The sequence below is a fragment of the Acipenser ruthenus genome, chromosome 3, assembly GCF_902713425.1.
Source record: "Acipenser ruthenus chromosome 3, fAciRut3.2 maternal haplotype, whole genome shotgun sequence".
Lineage (NCBI taxonomy): Eukaryota > Metazoa > Chordata > Actinopteri > Acipenseriformes > Acipenseridae > Acipenser > Acipenser ruthenus.
The window spans coordinates 31,186,291-31,202,396 of NC_081191.1; the positions used below are offsets into that span (position 1 = coordinate 31,186,291).

Here is a 16,106-nt window from a genome sequence, read left to right on the forward strand (position 1 = left end):
AAGGTTATTTGAAACACACCTTGCATCCTTACACAACCCAATGATTGCCCTGAACTGGAAAAGGTGTGGTTGTACGGTACAGTATGTTAAATTGCATTAGTTGTTTAAACCAACATGAATCCCTACGCTGTGGCAGTAAATCAAGACTAGATTTGCTGTTTTAATATTATAAAGTTTCTCAGTGAAAGGAAAGTGCCACATAACCAGGTATTATTTTTGAAATATCATCATGACACAGCAATGTGCTCTTGTTATCTGCCCATCACATTACTGCTGGCCTCAGCTTCTGACCTGCCACATCAAATTGTATTTATTTGTTTTAAAAACACTTCATGCATTTTTACTGTTTCTGAAATATGTTCAGTTGGACCTTGGGTACATACAGTAGTATTGCAGATGAATCAGAAACAATGTGTACCATAGTTTAAATTCATGAAAACTAAGACCAACCAGCCTGTCTCCAATTCTAACTGCTTCACAATTACTGTTAGGCTACTCTCTCATGGCAGGAAGCTACAAAGTGAACTGAGAATAGGCTGCTTACAGTAGGAACAGTTCACAGGACAGATTTGTGAACTTACTGTTCTGGCATGTGAAAACAGTTAGAGGTTTCTTGTTATTAGTTTCCTAATACTCTTGCATTGTCAATGGCTTGCTATAACTGCAAATTGAGAGTACAGAAATATTGAAATACTGCACATTTCTTTTAAATGCTGGTGTATAACATTAACAATGTTCTTTTCTATTTGCTTTTCATAAATTGTTAGTTACTCCCTGAGGTACAGTATGCAAGCTTGTTTTACTGTAACCTGTAGTACTTTTACTTGTACAAATGTAATTCTTACATTAAAGTGTTCTGTATGTGTTACTGGGATCAAAGTGTACAGATTTAAGTGACATTTACCTTAAGTCACTAAACATTTTTTTTTCTCTTGTTATCCCTTTTTAAATATCATATTCCTTCACATTTAATCATTTTTTGCTTCTCAAATAGCCTGCATCTTTAATTAGAGTACAGTATAGTGATGTGTGTATTAAAATCAGCAAACGTGACCACCCAAGTACACAAACAGCAACGTGACTGACTGCTGAGAAAAGACAAAGACATCTGCCCAAATACACAAGCAGCAACGCGACTTAGTGCCGAAAAAAGACAAACCAAAACGTTATTGCCCGATCAAATCATCCACGACAGACAGGCAGCCATTTTCAAAAAAGTGTCATTAGCTTCCTGAGGAATTCATAGAGCAGCTTTTACAATTTCAACATTTCTAACAAACAGTACCAGCTTGGACAGGTGATCAGACCACAGTATTTCTCGACATGCCAAGCAATACCACAGTTCATAAATTAGTAGAAAAAAACAAGTGTGAGTAACCACAACTGGAAATGAGAAGCAGCTCATAACTGTAATGATCTGTGTGATAGCAGACGGCCGCAAACTGCCTCCATACGTGTAATTGAGGTTATATCTTTGTAAATGCATATTTCTTTTATTATTTATTTATTTCCTCAAATTGAGGGTGGGAAATTTGGGCTGCGTCTTAAATTCAAGGGCATCTTAAATTCAAAGGAACACGGTAGGCTAAATATGTGACGTTACTTTTTTTTTTTTTTTTTTTTTTTAAAGAACACCATTTCTGCAAAATACTGCAGGAAAAAGATTGCTTTAGTTTGTCAAATAAAGTGGTGTGGCGGTAAAGACACAGAAACTGTTACTTGATGGTGGAACAATAATATCTAATACTATTGTACGCCCTGTGGCTGTCTTGAGAACCACTTCCTGTTCACAAGACATGCTGCACTGCAAGAACATAGAAGTACTGCATATAAATGTTTTACATAATGTGATTTTTCTATGCAAGCTTGAGAATTCCGAGGATACACCATGAATGTTCATAAGAGTACTGTAGTTATTGGATGAATGAAGATAGCTGAATAACCCACAAGACCCCAAAGAGGTTGAGCTGGTTGTTTACGGCTATACTCGTGAGTGAAATACCCACAGGACTCTATGAATGTTTGTGGAATATTATTATTTATTTATTTAAACAATTACAATGTTTGGAAAGAAAGTATGTTTAAACCTACAGTATATTTGGTAGCTACAGGGGTGTGCAAGGGAAAAATGCGACAAAAATGCTTAAAAATCTACTTGCCCCCTCCCTGTCACACAAAACACACACAAAAAAGTAGAATATGACTTGTAGGATTTTGGTTTTATTTAACAGTGAACACAATCAATCAATTAGTGATTAACAGGGGCGGATCTATGGGGCTCCCGAGTGGCGCATCCAGTAAAGGCGCTCCTCGCAGGATGTGCCCTATAGCCTGGAGATCGCTGGTTCGAATCCAGGCTATGTCACAGCTGACCGTGACCGAGAGTTCCTAGGGGGCGGCGCACAATTGGCTGAGCGCTGCCCGGGTAGGGAGGGCTTAGGTCGGCAGGGGAATCCACGGCTCACCGCGCATCAGCGACCCCTGTGGCCGATAGGGCGCCTGTGGCTCTGCAGCGGAGCCGCCAGATCTGTGTTGTCCTCCGGCACTATAGGTCTGGTAGCATTGCTGTGGATCTGCAGTGCGAAAAATGACGGCTTGGAAGGAGCACGTTTCGGAGGACGCGTGTTTCGGAGGACGCGTGTTTCGGAGGACGCGTGTTTCAGCCTCCGTTTCCTGAGTCGGCGGGGGGGTTGCGAGCGGTGAGCCGGGGATACAGATAATAATTGGGCATGCTAAATTGGGGTGAAAACCGGGGTAAAAATAATTGGCGACGACTAAATTTATAAAAAAAAAAAAAGAAAAAAAAAAAAAAAAACAGGGGCGGATCTAGCCCTGTAGCTTGACAGGTTCACTAAATTCTTCAAGATTCCCTGTGACCCCACCTCACCTCAACAAATGTACAACATACTTTAAGGAAATGTTCCTTTCAGTGCAGTTTCGAACACATTTGCTGGTAACTTTAAGTAACATACTAAGAGTACAACTATAATAAGCAATACTTGGGAGTTATTCAAATATAAAAATAGCTTCTGTCTGTTAAGCTTCAGTCTCTTTCTCTATAAGCTGAATTCAACTCCTGATTTACAGGGTTTGTTACATCACAGATACGAAATAATTGCCAACTATTACTGCTGGTTTGTAACATTCTGATTCTTCTTGACGTTCTTTCAGTTTTGTAACTGCTGAACCCCACATTTTAAAGGATGTGTAGAACCTGTCAGGCTTCTCTGCATTTTGTATTGTTTTTCTACCAAAATGCAGAGTAGGCTCCATCACATTCTGCAAATACAAAATATTATATATAATTTTTTTTTTTTTTTAAGTGTACAAAATTTTTACAGCTATTTTTCCTCATCTAACCTCTTGTCCCATGATGGTTAACTAGAACACTGGCAGGGTGATCCTGGTTTCATACCCTGAGGGCAACATTCTTTCCCTGCACTACTCGCACTGAAAAATAAATACATAAATGAATGAAAACACATTGCTATGAGATTTACAGTCTATTTTACTTTAAAATAAATACTTTGCAAATACGGTAAATGGCAAACTATGGTAGCAATACTAAAATCAAAAGAAAAAAGAAAAAAACATATTTCTTGCCAGGGAAAGTTTGTCTTGAAAAGTTTCTAACCAGTAAAACTTACCTTTTTTTAAAAAAACATCCCAACGATGAAGTACACGCTTGACCACGAAGTGTTAGAAATTACACAACTATTTTTTTCTAATCTGCTAATACCTTGGCAACTTTGGTGTTTTTTTTTGTTTGTTTGTTTGTTTGTTTGTTTTTTTGTAACTAGATTGCTGCATTTTAATGTCAGGTTCATGTATTAAGAAAGCAGCATCACTTATTTGCTAATTTACAAAAAACCGCAAATTCCAGCAATACCTTAAATTTAAAAGATTACTCTCAGGCAGTCTTTTCTGGGTTTCTTTGTAACCAATAGAAGATTAGCTTCTTCCACAGCTAGCCAATCAGAAGTGATAGGAGTGGGACGTAAACACTTCAGCAGTTCAGTTTTCAGAAACTTGAGTGGCTCTCTATAAATATACCCAGAGTGTTTTTCTAGCAACAGAACGAACATAGCAAAAATAAATAAATAAAAACTACTTGTCTGACAGGCAAAGTACAACAGAAAAAATTGTTGTTCCTCATGCAAATCTTGTTGTCCTGGGCGTTGGTTGATGCAAATTGCACACCCCTGTAGCTGAGATCAAAGAATTAGTTTCCTTACATCAGCTTAATTTAATCAAACAGGGCAAAATCATCCAGTCATTTTGTCACTGGATTTGAACAAATGCAAGAGGACCACCAAATATGAAAAAAAAAAAAAAGTTATTTGATGCTAAATATCTTAACACTTGCTGTATAAATGTATGTATTTGCCGTCATATTTGTGGGGGATGAATTATTCTAATTTAAAGCTGATGCGCCCCTCAACTACGGTTCAATCTTATCCTAAAAGACAATTAAGATGATTAAAGCCCCTTTCACACTGGCACTTCTACCCGGATCCGGACCCGGGTTCTGGCTACCCAGGTCACAATCCTGCGTAGTGTGAAACCACCTACCTGGGTCGTACCCGGGTTAACCCAGGTCCAAGCGACCCACCTCAGGATGTGCATGACGGCTGACGAAATAACAAACAGCCACGCCTGCATGAAGGTTTCACATCCGCAAGGAAAGTTTTTGTTTATTCGGTTTAGCCATATTTGTTGCTTGAGACACACCATGAGCCAGATTGCAGCAGGGATGAAGAAACATTTGCTCTAATCAACATTTGGGCCTTCAGTTCAATCCAGTGAAGCTTGGATGGAAGAGTCAGTAACAAGCTGCTTCCGGGGGATTGATACGCGTATTGTTTACTTGCGTCTGTTACCCAGGTCAACCCTGCTTTAGTAAAAGCAGTGTGAAATCGTGCAGCCAACCTGCAGGACACTGGGACTTGACCTGGGTAGCTTCCGACCCGGGTACAGCATGCCGGTGTGAATGGGGCTTAATTGTTTACTACATTCTAGTCTTTCAATTTACATTCATTTCAGCTGTAAATACCTACAGTAGCTGTGGGATCAATTATAGGTTTGTACAATAGAAAATGCATTTGTATTTATTGTCACACAGACAGGCATGCAGTGATAGACATTCTTTGCTGTAATTACGCAGTAATATATCCATTTCCTGGTAGCCATTTGAAGCTTTTCAGCTCAGTGAAAATGACTGTCAGTACCTGATAGCTGACCTACTTTTGAGTGTTTATTCAGTAGCATCACAGAAATGTCCCATGAAAGGTGCAAAACTGTTATGCAAAGATGACAGCTAACAAAAGCAATGATAGCAAACAAGCTTTGAAATGAAAAGGAAATGGCTGCTGTGCTAAATAGAGGTGAAGCCAGATTTCATCATAGCATCCAGAACTGCAATGTTTAGTACAAAATGTCTTCTAATATCGTAGCCCAGTAAATCCTCTTTAAATGTCCTATATACTTCTTAAATTCAACTGAAGTACAGTATCACTATAACACAAAACCAGCTCACGTCAAATCCTGAAGTTTACAATCCAGTATTCCTGCTATGCAATTGTGTCACTACTGATGACACAGAGTTAGTAAATGTAGTCCAGGATTATCACAAAATAAACAAATGCAAAAAAAAACAATAATGAATCAAGTTTATTTGTTTTAACTTGGAAGATCCAACAAGCAGCCCCAAATTTGATCAATATGAAGTAGGTCTGTAATGAAGGGCACATTTTGAGGTTCGGAACACATTACCGAAGTAAGGTTCGAACCTGGTGCTAATTTGCATCATTTACTGGTGATGTCACCATAGCTACTAGTTTATATTAAGTTACAGGTAATCCATATAAATGGAATAAAACATTATGGGCAGCAGTGTGGAGTAGTGGTTAGGGCTCTGGACTCTTGACCGGAGGGTTGTGGGTTCAATCCCCAGTGGGGGACACTGCTGCTGTACCCTTGAGCAAGGTACTTTACCTAGATTGCTCCAGTAAAAACCCAACTGTATAAATGGGTAATTGTATGTGAAATAATGTATAATGTGATATCTTGTAACAATTGTAAGTCGCCCTGGATAAGGGCGTCTGCTAAGAAATAAATAATAATAATAATAATAATTAACATGTAGTTTAACAAAAAGTTATATAAAACAGTAAATCATTTTTTTATAATTTAAATAAAAACACACATTGTTTATGTACATGTAATTGATGCTGCTTGCGATATATACAGTAAGCTTGCATTGCAGCAGCACCTTATTGCGTCCAATTAAAAGAACTGCAGCGGACTTGGGCAAAACAAAGCTTTATTTAACAGTCACCGTTCCGAGCAGGTTATCAGTCACAGTCACATTTTACTGCTACTAAAACGAATAATATGAACTTACACTTGTTAAGTGATCCTGGAGATTGTTTGTGCCTCCATGATACAGTTTGCATTCAACTTTTTTTTGGTCGTCTGGGCATTTAACAAAAAAAAAATCCCAAACAGCAGAGGGGTTTCGAGACATTTCTTTAAATGCAGTTTACGCTATACAATGCTTTGCTGTCGAGATGACAAATGAAGAAACTAAAAGGTGGAGGGGCGGACGGTGCTCAGTTTTCGAAATTAAAATTATTAGTGTTAGCGTATACTTTGTATTTTTCAAAGAGAAAAAAAAAAAAAAAACACAACACAGTGCGTGAATGCTGCAGGACAAACCTTCAAAAGGTTTAGAACTACCTTCAAATTCCTGGCTAGCGTACGAACCTTCAAACCATTAAACACAGCCCTAATATGAAGAGACATGTATATTCCCTTTCCATTCAATCAAGTTTTTAAATGTTATCATGATACATAGATAATGCATGACATGAATGGTTTACATTGTTGGATCATTATTAAGGACACGATTTTGTCATAGTAAAAATATGTAAAAATCACGGCTAAAAACAGACAATTTCACAGAATGATGACGGCTACAAAGATTTGAACTTAAAGATATTTATTAATGTAATATATTTTAATTTTTAAAATATTTGTACTAAACAAACATCTACTCAATGTAATTAATGTGTTGTCTTTTAACACACGATTTGAGATATTGCTCTGCTAGTTGCTTAGAACTTCAGAACTTAGAAGAAACCGCCAACTGTGTTGGCTGGGGTCATAAACTAGGACATCATTCTGAGATGGATATCAGTTGTTCATGTTAGATTAATTAAATTACTATAATTAAAGCGAAGCGGCATGTTTATAGTGTAAAAAAAACAAACAAAAAAAAACAACACACCTTGTGCAGCACAAATGTATTCAATACCATATACTGAGAGAGTGTTTCAAAATGTCTTCGTCCAAAAGATGTCCTGTCAAATTAATTACAATTGGGCTTTCTAATTACAGTTCCTCATTCAAGATACCATTTCAGGATTGACAATGATTGAATGAAAATAAACAAACCACATAAAACATGAAGGTAAAGAAACAGCCCCACTAGAGACATACAATACAACCAGTAAGCCTGGTCATATCCTAACTCCCCTCCGAATGCTGCAAGTATTCCTTATGCCCGACTGCTAATGCATTTTGAAGACCCAGACATGGGCTGGTGGCCAGGGTATTGTTGGAGTTCATCTAGCCTGTGGCATTAATTCTCTTGACCAGCTGCTGAAGTTCAATACCACACTGCTCTATTGACAACCCTACTACAGTTAATACAACTGCATTGTTTCTGCCGCTGAATCGGCCTGATTATTGGGATTTAGCCAAATTTTGGCTTTGATATTTCACTGCGAGAATCAATTTAAAAAAACACAAGCCCATAAAAAATATTCAATAAACAGCTCTTTTTTGATGCTCACAATTTAATTGCAGAGTGCAAAGCCTTCAGATTCTCCTTCCCCCCCCCCCCCCCCCCCAAAAAAAAATTAAAAAATGTTGTGGCAACAAATAGATCAGGTTTTATTTATAACTGTATTTCTCTTGTTCATCATTTGTTGTGTATTGTATATTAAAGGAATAATGCACGACAGGGCGTGTGTTGTGCTTGGATAACATCACGCCTCAGGTGGTTGGGCATGAGGCTGCAGGCCGAGTGGGTCCATCACCCGAGAATGATGTTATCCCAGCACAACACACAATGTAGAGCATTATTCCTATTAAACAATAGCTCACACTGTAAAAAATAGCAAATAAGACTAATTTCATGTTTAAAAGTCATTTGGAAACAACATTCTGCCTCATAAAATAGTTACAACTGTAGTAAAGTATTAACTATGATGTTCTAATAGATACTAAAGTGTTATTTCTGTTTAAAGTGAGTTAAAAATATGACTGTTTTTTTATGTATGCTGTGAACACATTGTTGGCAGAGTTAAACTCTACATTTGACAGTATATTAATGTTACTGCTCAGGGGCGGTTCATTTAAGTGTCTGTTTAAGCCCGCTCTGAGCCCCACGTAACTGCTTATGCCATACGGCTCTCCGGAGCTATTTCTGACAGCGCCATAAAATTGTCGTAGAACTGTACTAAGGTGTTCTATCGTGGCAGTTTTCCAGTCTATATTTGTGTTACTCTCACTCACCCAGTCATAAAAAACTGACTGTCAATTGGTTTGTGGATGCTTCATTTCTGTCAGATTCTACCTCATCTAGTCCCTCAGTTCACCTCCAGGTGTCTCTACTTTAATGTTTTTTTTTGCTATCTGGTCTCCTGGCAGCTCTGTGTTTGAAGGCTCTTTGCCAAACAAGGTTTCCACAGTTGTCATGTTGTTTAAGGTAAAATTCACTTCAGGAATTGTGTCATTTATTCTGTTATTGACAGTTGTGGCAGACTGATATGTCCATCTAGGTTTTCAGTGAGGAGGTTGCCGGCACTATAACTGGGATAACATCACGGGTCTAGTGCAAGGCTGACCATTCAGAGCTCAGGAATTTTTCTTGCCACTGTATAATATATTGTATATATTTATTATTCCTGAAATTAACATTTAAAACCTAAAAATTTAATGCAAGTGACTGGGTGTCAGACTATGCCTGCATTCTCAGAAATGGAAACACAGTACAGAGTACAGAGATAAAAATAACTACTTTGCATCAATTTGTATACACCTATTTATAAACCGATACAAATATAAACCATGTTTTAACACAACATGCATGCGTGGGTGGGTGCATACTTATTTTTAATACACTGACAGCTTTCATTTGTTTCCATGAAAACAGGGCAAATCAAATTATATGTAATGTACACACCTACAATAAATGATCTTTATGCAGTAAGAAGAAACCATGTTTATATTAAACCAACAAAAAAAATCATATTGGGAAGAAGGTAAAAAGAAAGAAATCTAATTTTTTCTTTAAGCAAATAAAGTGTAACAAAAAAAAACAGCAAACATACCTGGCTTACTAAAGAACATTCAGTGGTAGATTATTGAGGTACTGTATGGCAACTCAAATGCAATAACGTACTACTTGAAATGATGCAAAAGTAATATCAGCAAATAAATCATCACTGCATTCAGTTTATCCCTGATCAATCATGTTCCCCTTCAATCCAATAGCAAGGGCTAAAATCTTCAGCCATCTTGTAATAAAAAAAATACCTCTGCTCCAAGTCCATTTCTTTCAATAAGACATCCACTGACCTAGCCACTCAAATGGCATTCATGACACTGATGGCCTGCCTGCATACAGATTACTGAATGTGAATGTGTAGCTACAGTTGATTTATGCAGCAGTGTGGAGTAGTGGTTAGGGCTCTGGACTCTTGACCGGAGGGTCGTGGGTTCAATCCCAGGTGGGGACACTGCTGCTGTACCCTTGAGCAAGGTACTTTACCTAAATTGCTCCAGTAAAAACCCAACTGTATAAATGTGTAATTGTATGTAAATAATGTGATATCTTGTAACAATTTTAAGTCGCCCTGGATAAGGGCGTCAGCTAAGAAATAAATAATAATATAATAAGAAATAATAATACAGTGTAAGCACCAGTTGCTGCTAGCCAGTAGCATTTGATGGTATTTCCGTCTATCTTTCAATAAGAAGAAAGGAATGTTCTTAAACAATTGCACAAACAGGACAACACACAGGTGAATGACTTGAAATGCAAGTTGTCATTCAATTACATTCTTCCATAGCCTTTACAGCACTCTATTGCAGACTTTGGACCTTGCCCAGTTTTATCAAATTTACTTTGGAAGTTCTTTTGGAGTAGACTTTTTTTTTATTTTTTTTATAACTTCACATATTGCTAATGGATAAAGCGATTAACATACAGTATGATGCCTTCTTTAGGTTTAGGCAATTCTTCATGCTATACTTTCAGGAAGTACAGAAAAATACAGAAATCTTGGCAATTTCAGCCTTAAAAGAAGTCGGCTAATCAACTCTACAGTGCCCAACAGCAATATCGAATTGTACCTACATATTTTGCATTATCGGTGTTTTAACTGCTTGATTTACCAAAAAGGCAATTCCCAGTTTGCTTACATTGCCAATCATAGTTTCTGCTGGAGGGGCAGAAGCCCACCAACTCCACTGAAACCTGTTTTCCCCTATATCACTAAAGACAATATGGATTTTACTGAAAAATGGGGGTGACAGTAATTTTCACAGCTGCATAAAAAATGTGCACCTTTGTTACATAAAAACCACACACAGCATAATAGCCTGTATTACATAAAACATTGCGTTATTTTCATGAGGAAAAAAGGAAACTATCCTTGACCAATATATATGGGACACTACATCTTTTTTTACATCAAAGGTTTAAATAAAATGATCAGATATAATTAAGTTGTGCTTAATTCACTTGGAATCATGATGTCAGTGATCAGCCTTAGTACAGTGTGCTAAAAATAAATCTAATGTCTTGTCAAAAAAGCTTATCATTTTATAGATGTGAAGGTGGGTTGTACAAATCAGTTAACTAGAGACATGACAGCGAGCAATAACGCTGGTGATAATTCATTGATGTAATTCAAGTGGCGCGTTAATAAATCGACAGTGTTACGTTTACAGATATTTAAATGTCACCCTCTATCTTGTCCTATCGATTAATGTAGGCTTCCGTTAAGTGCGCTACCTTTTGACAAACAGTTGACAAATGTTTGCCCTGTCTTTATTATTACTTACCAGCTGTCAATGCATGCCCACGACAGCATACCAGATAATCTACCCTATCGATAACCATCAAAACTAACTTTAAACAATAAAAATATATCCACTGTATATCGGATCCTTTACTGTGCATACTGCTGCTGGTGATCTGCTGGACACATGTAATTACAGGTTAGTTAGGGCTATCTCTCACAGAACATACATCAAAGAGAACATGCTTCATTAAAGGGAACGTATTCAAACCTCTGCTCTGGTATTCCAAAAGTCTTAACTAAAAAAATAAATATAAACCAATTGTAATTTGTAACTAATGGTTGATACACCGGCAGGGACAGTCCTATATTTCCTGGCAATTTAAACAATCCAACGTTATATACCGGTATATCATCATACTACTCAGTACCATTACATTTTCTGAAATATTTATAATCTCGATCTAATCTTACCATATTGAAAACATTGGTTGAAAATATATAGCAGTTTATAATGTACTATTCCAAACAAACCTGGGTTTCTGTACCAGAGTCCAATCCCTCCGTTATTATTGGCCTTGAGAACTTTGTGGCTGAGACTAAGATCCGACAATACCTCTCAAGTCAAATACAACATGTTGTTTTTTTTCTTATTATTTACTTTATCTCACCAGTATCCCGTCAGTTTTGGGGTAAAGAGCGAGGTTTTTAGTGTGCGATCAGGTCCAGTCTGGGGAATGACAATCCGAGGCCCAGGTTTGACGATCACGGCTTAGCCTCTTTGACTTTACCGTCTCAGCAGTGAGCAGATAGGTTGAACTGGTCTCGGTTAGCAACACACCAAGCAGTCTGACAAAAGGCTGAAGACTAGCCGTGCAATTTAAATGTAAATGCAACTGCATAGTAGATAAATAAAAAACAGCGGCCAGATAAACTTACCCCTGATCCCAGAAACTCGAACATTGAACTCCCTATAACAACGTGAAACCAGTTCCTTGAAAGCCAGCAGAGCTACGTTTGTTGTAACGTGCTGTGTATATTTAAATTCAACGGAGAGTAGTACAGTAGTCGATGCCTTCCGTGTGAATGTGTGTATATTTCCAGAACGCTCTGTACCGTTGAAGCGTTACTGGAACAGCAACTCAGCGAAATCACTATCCTTTCTCCAACTACTGCGGCTGCGCCTTAAAACTGTCCTCCGTCATTGGTGTCGTCACAAATACCTCTGACCATCAGACAAAGAGTAGCTGGTAAATGCGATTAAAGTAGTTCTTTTTTTAGAGAGAGATACAAGTTCTCTATGCGCTTGCAACTGTGTTCAGACATTTCACTACCCTACATAGATTTCCTGTTTATTATCTCAAAGATAATTTTCGCGACTATGGCTTATATTTCTCAGAACATATCAACCATAATAATAATAATAATAATAATAATAATAATAATAATAATAATAATAATAATAATAATAATACATGTTTCATTATTGTTATACATTGGAATCATTTAAACTATATAATAATGCATATTTTGCACATAATAACAATATAATACAGTACATGCCATTGCACAGCATATATCACACTTGCCAACATTTGAAAACTGTTCAGCGGGACGCTCTTCCCGTGGGGGCGGGGTCATACGCATCATACACATGGGAGGGGTCATACGCAAAGCACTCATTATCATATAATAATTATCAACACCACACAGTAAAAATAGTCGCGTTCTTCCCTTTGTATTAGTGATGAACAGATGTGTCAGCCGCACGAAGAGCACAACGTGTTGTTTTCACTAATTCTACTGTGCAGAATATATATATATATATATATATATATATATATATATATATATATATATATATATATATATATATATATTGCATGGGTAAATATCGGGACGCAGGACATTTGCTAGGAAGTCGTGACTGTCCCGACCATATAGGGACTGTGTGTGTGTGTGTGTGTGTATATATATATATATATATATATATATATATATATATAACGTATTTTAAACTACTATAGTATACTGCAAAGTAACTGGATCTGAATATTGAGACATTTCCAAAGCACATCATAAACGTATGCATCTATTGTAGAAGACCACCAGTCTTGAAAGGCAAGTTACCCTGACCTGTGTTACTAAGATGTTCGAAGACCACCTATTATAGAAGAGTTGAGTCCATGAAACAGAAGGCAAGTTCCATAAACAATTAACTATCAACTTTTCAAGCAACTTGTTGAAACAGGCATATGTTTTCAGCAATGTAAAACAACCGTATCAGAGTATTGTTTTTTTGTTTCTTTTTAGGAACACGCAGTATGATTTCTTAACAGACAGCAATTGGAAGGGAGTTCAATAAGAGATAGCTTTTTGCATGGGAAGAACATGTTTAGTTCTGGTGAGATTGATCGGTACAGAAGTATAAAGACCATTGTACCAAAAAGTAAACAAGCCAACGTGCAGAAATATGCAAGCGTTTTACGATCTTCTAACTTCGAGGTGTGCCTTTGGCGATGTGCGTGCTGAGGCTCAAATCAAACAAGTCATATCCCACATTACAGTCATACCTGACATGCTTGGAAAGACGTAGGAATGCTAGATAACTGCATTTCAGGTGAGAGGAATGTAACGTTACATTAGCTGTACACATCCTTATTGACAGTTTATACTCATAACAGAATTCACAACCTTCATAAGTGAATTGAAACAACTGATTCCATTCCTATCAGACCTCAAAACAGATCTACTAAATAATGTGTTCTTGCCATGCCCCGCAAAAACAGATAGTCATTTTAACTATAAATACATATAATATAATGAAAATCAATTGCGGTACTGGATTTGTATCGTTTGGACAATGCTTACAAATATGACCTTAAAATGAACTTTGACGTTAAATCTAAATTCCTCCAATTCTAAAAAAAAACAAAACAAAACACTTAAGCAAGATAGTCCTGAAGCTTCAGTAACATGTCTCTTTGTAACAGGTGTTCGCTTACAATGTGCTGACACAGGGAAAAACGTAGTAAGGTTACTTCAAGCAGCTAAACTATAAGACACTCAATTGTGGTAAATTTAGAAATACTGAAATAACAAACATGGAAGACATGAGAAAGACTTATAGTAAAGTTTATTTTAGTATTTCTATACCTTAGGCCTAAGCAGGCCCTGCTTCACAACACAACGTAAAGGTATTGGGGACAAACATAGGCACATGACATTTAAATCAAGTGAAAGCTGCGCTTCACCTAAAAATGACAGTTACTGCGTGCACCATTATCTAGCCATGAATAAAACAATGACATACACCTGAATGTCAGCAAACTACAAATCATTTGTAATTATTACCCAGGTATTACAATGTAATACTCAACTATTAAAGTGCTACTGAAAAAAATCTCAATCTGAAAAAAAAACACTTCATATACATGTTAGTCTAGATTTGTTGATCCAAATACTGTATATTATTACAATACTAATATTAGTGCAGTATTGTTTGCTAAATATACCAGATCCTTAGGACAAACACGCATCAATGTAGACTCATTAGAGCTCTTTTAAGGATCTTTAAATGCTTAATTAAATTACACATACTTAATGAAGTGGATGGTCATCTTTTAATTAAAATGGCATGGCCTTGGCATAACAGTTACTGCAAGGAAGAACACACTTAGATTAGGGGAGACCAGGCACAGCTGTAACATTTTTTACCTTTCTCTCCATTACACACAGATGATTTGAGCTAGTTTGACCAGACTTTGATAGAAATAACTTACATCTGTCCTCTACCAATCCCCATAGTTATCCTGTTTTAAGAGCTGATATACATTATTATTATTATTATTATTATTATTATTATTATTATTATTATTATTATTATTATTATTATTATTTATTTCTTAGCAGACGCCCTTATCCAGGGCGACTTACAATCTTACATACAGCAAGAGCGCTTGAAATGTAAGGTGTCTGATGTTATAACTGACACCATGGCCAGGGTCAGTTGTAATGGGGGGTGGGGTCAGATGTAACATTCTGTGAAGAATAATTAAATAAATAACAACGCATTTCATTTAGCTCAAGAGCTGAATGTTTTATTGAATAAGAACAATTTTCACATGAAGCAAATATGTTTGTTTTTATTCAACTCAAAAAATGAATATTTTTATTGAAAAATAAAAATGTTCACATAAAGCATTTTTTGTTGTTGTTGTCCTACTTTTAAAACTTTTTAATATCTCTAAAATTATAGGCCTTATCAAGCAAGAATATGTCACTCTGAGTCACAATTGTGGTATATGAACATTTTTTCCTTCAGTGCAATATTCACAAAACTAAGAGCAATCAATTGTGTCAATTATAAGTGCAGATCATGGATGCGAATGCTAAAAGCCTGGATCCATAAACTGTATAACACAGGTATATATGACAAAAAGAAAATTGGGGAAAAGATTTACTCTACTAGTTCAAAAATTGATTTTTGTAAATAACATCTCAGGGCTTTGGCACAGAGCGCTCCTCTTCCACAGGCAGCCAGAGACTTGGACTGAGCATGTGCTGAATGAGTGATGGCACTCTAACTTGCTTCTGATTGGAGAAATTCAAGGTGTTACAACCGTCCCCGTTCTACCCTATATCAGTGTGGAATAGTGGTTAGGGCTCCGGACTCTTGACCAGAGGGTTGTGGGTTCAATCCCAGGTGGGGGACACTGCTGCTGAACCCTTGAGCAAGGTACTTTACCTAGATTGTTCCAGTAAAAACCCAACTGTATAAATGGGTAATTGTATGTAAAAAATAATGTGATATCCGTATAATGTATAATGTGATATCTTGTAACAATTGTAAGTCGCCCTGGATAAGGGCTTCTGCTAAGAAATAAATAATAATAATAAATATCTTATGTCAAGGTGGTTTGTTAAGAAACATGTACAAAAGCCATGCGCTTTATACAAAGTTCATTAGACTGGCCAAGGTAATTGCTTCTGATAGTGAGCTAAATGATGCGT

At 36.8% G+C, this 16,106-nt stretch overlaps 1 protein-coding gene across 1 annotated transcript in view; it reads right to left on the bottom strand.

Moving 5' to 3' along the window:
* The window catches only part of LOC117435270 (SNF-related serine/threonine-protein kinase-like), a 68,280-nt gene extending 55,952 nt beyond the window's left edge, over window positions 1-12,328 (bottom strand). Inside the window, exon 1 of the mRNA XM_034058313.3 lies at window positions 12,033-12,328. The gene's annotated coding sequence lies outside the window, so the exon portion shown is untranslated. The remainder of the gene's footprint in view (window positions 1-12,032) is intronic.
* Between the last annotated feature and the right edge of the window lie 3,778 nt (window positions 12,329-16,106).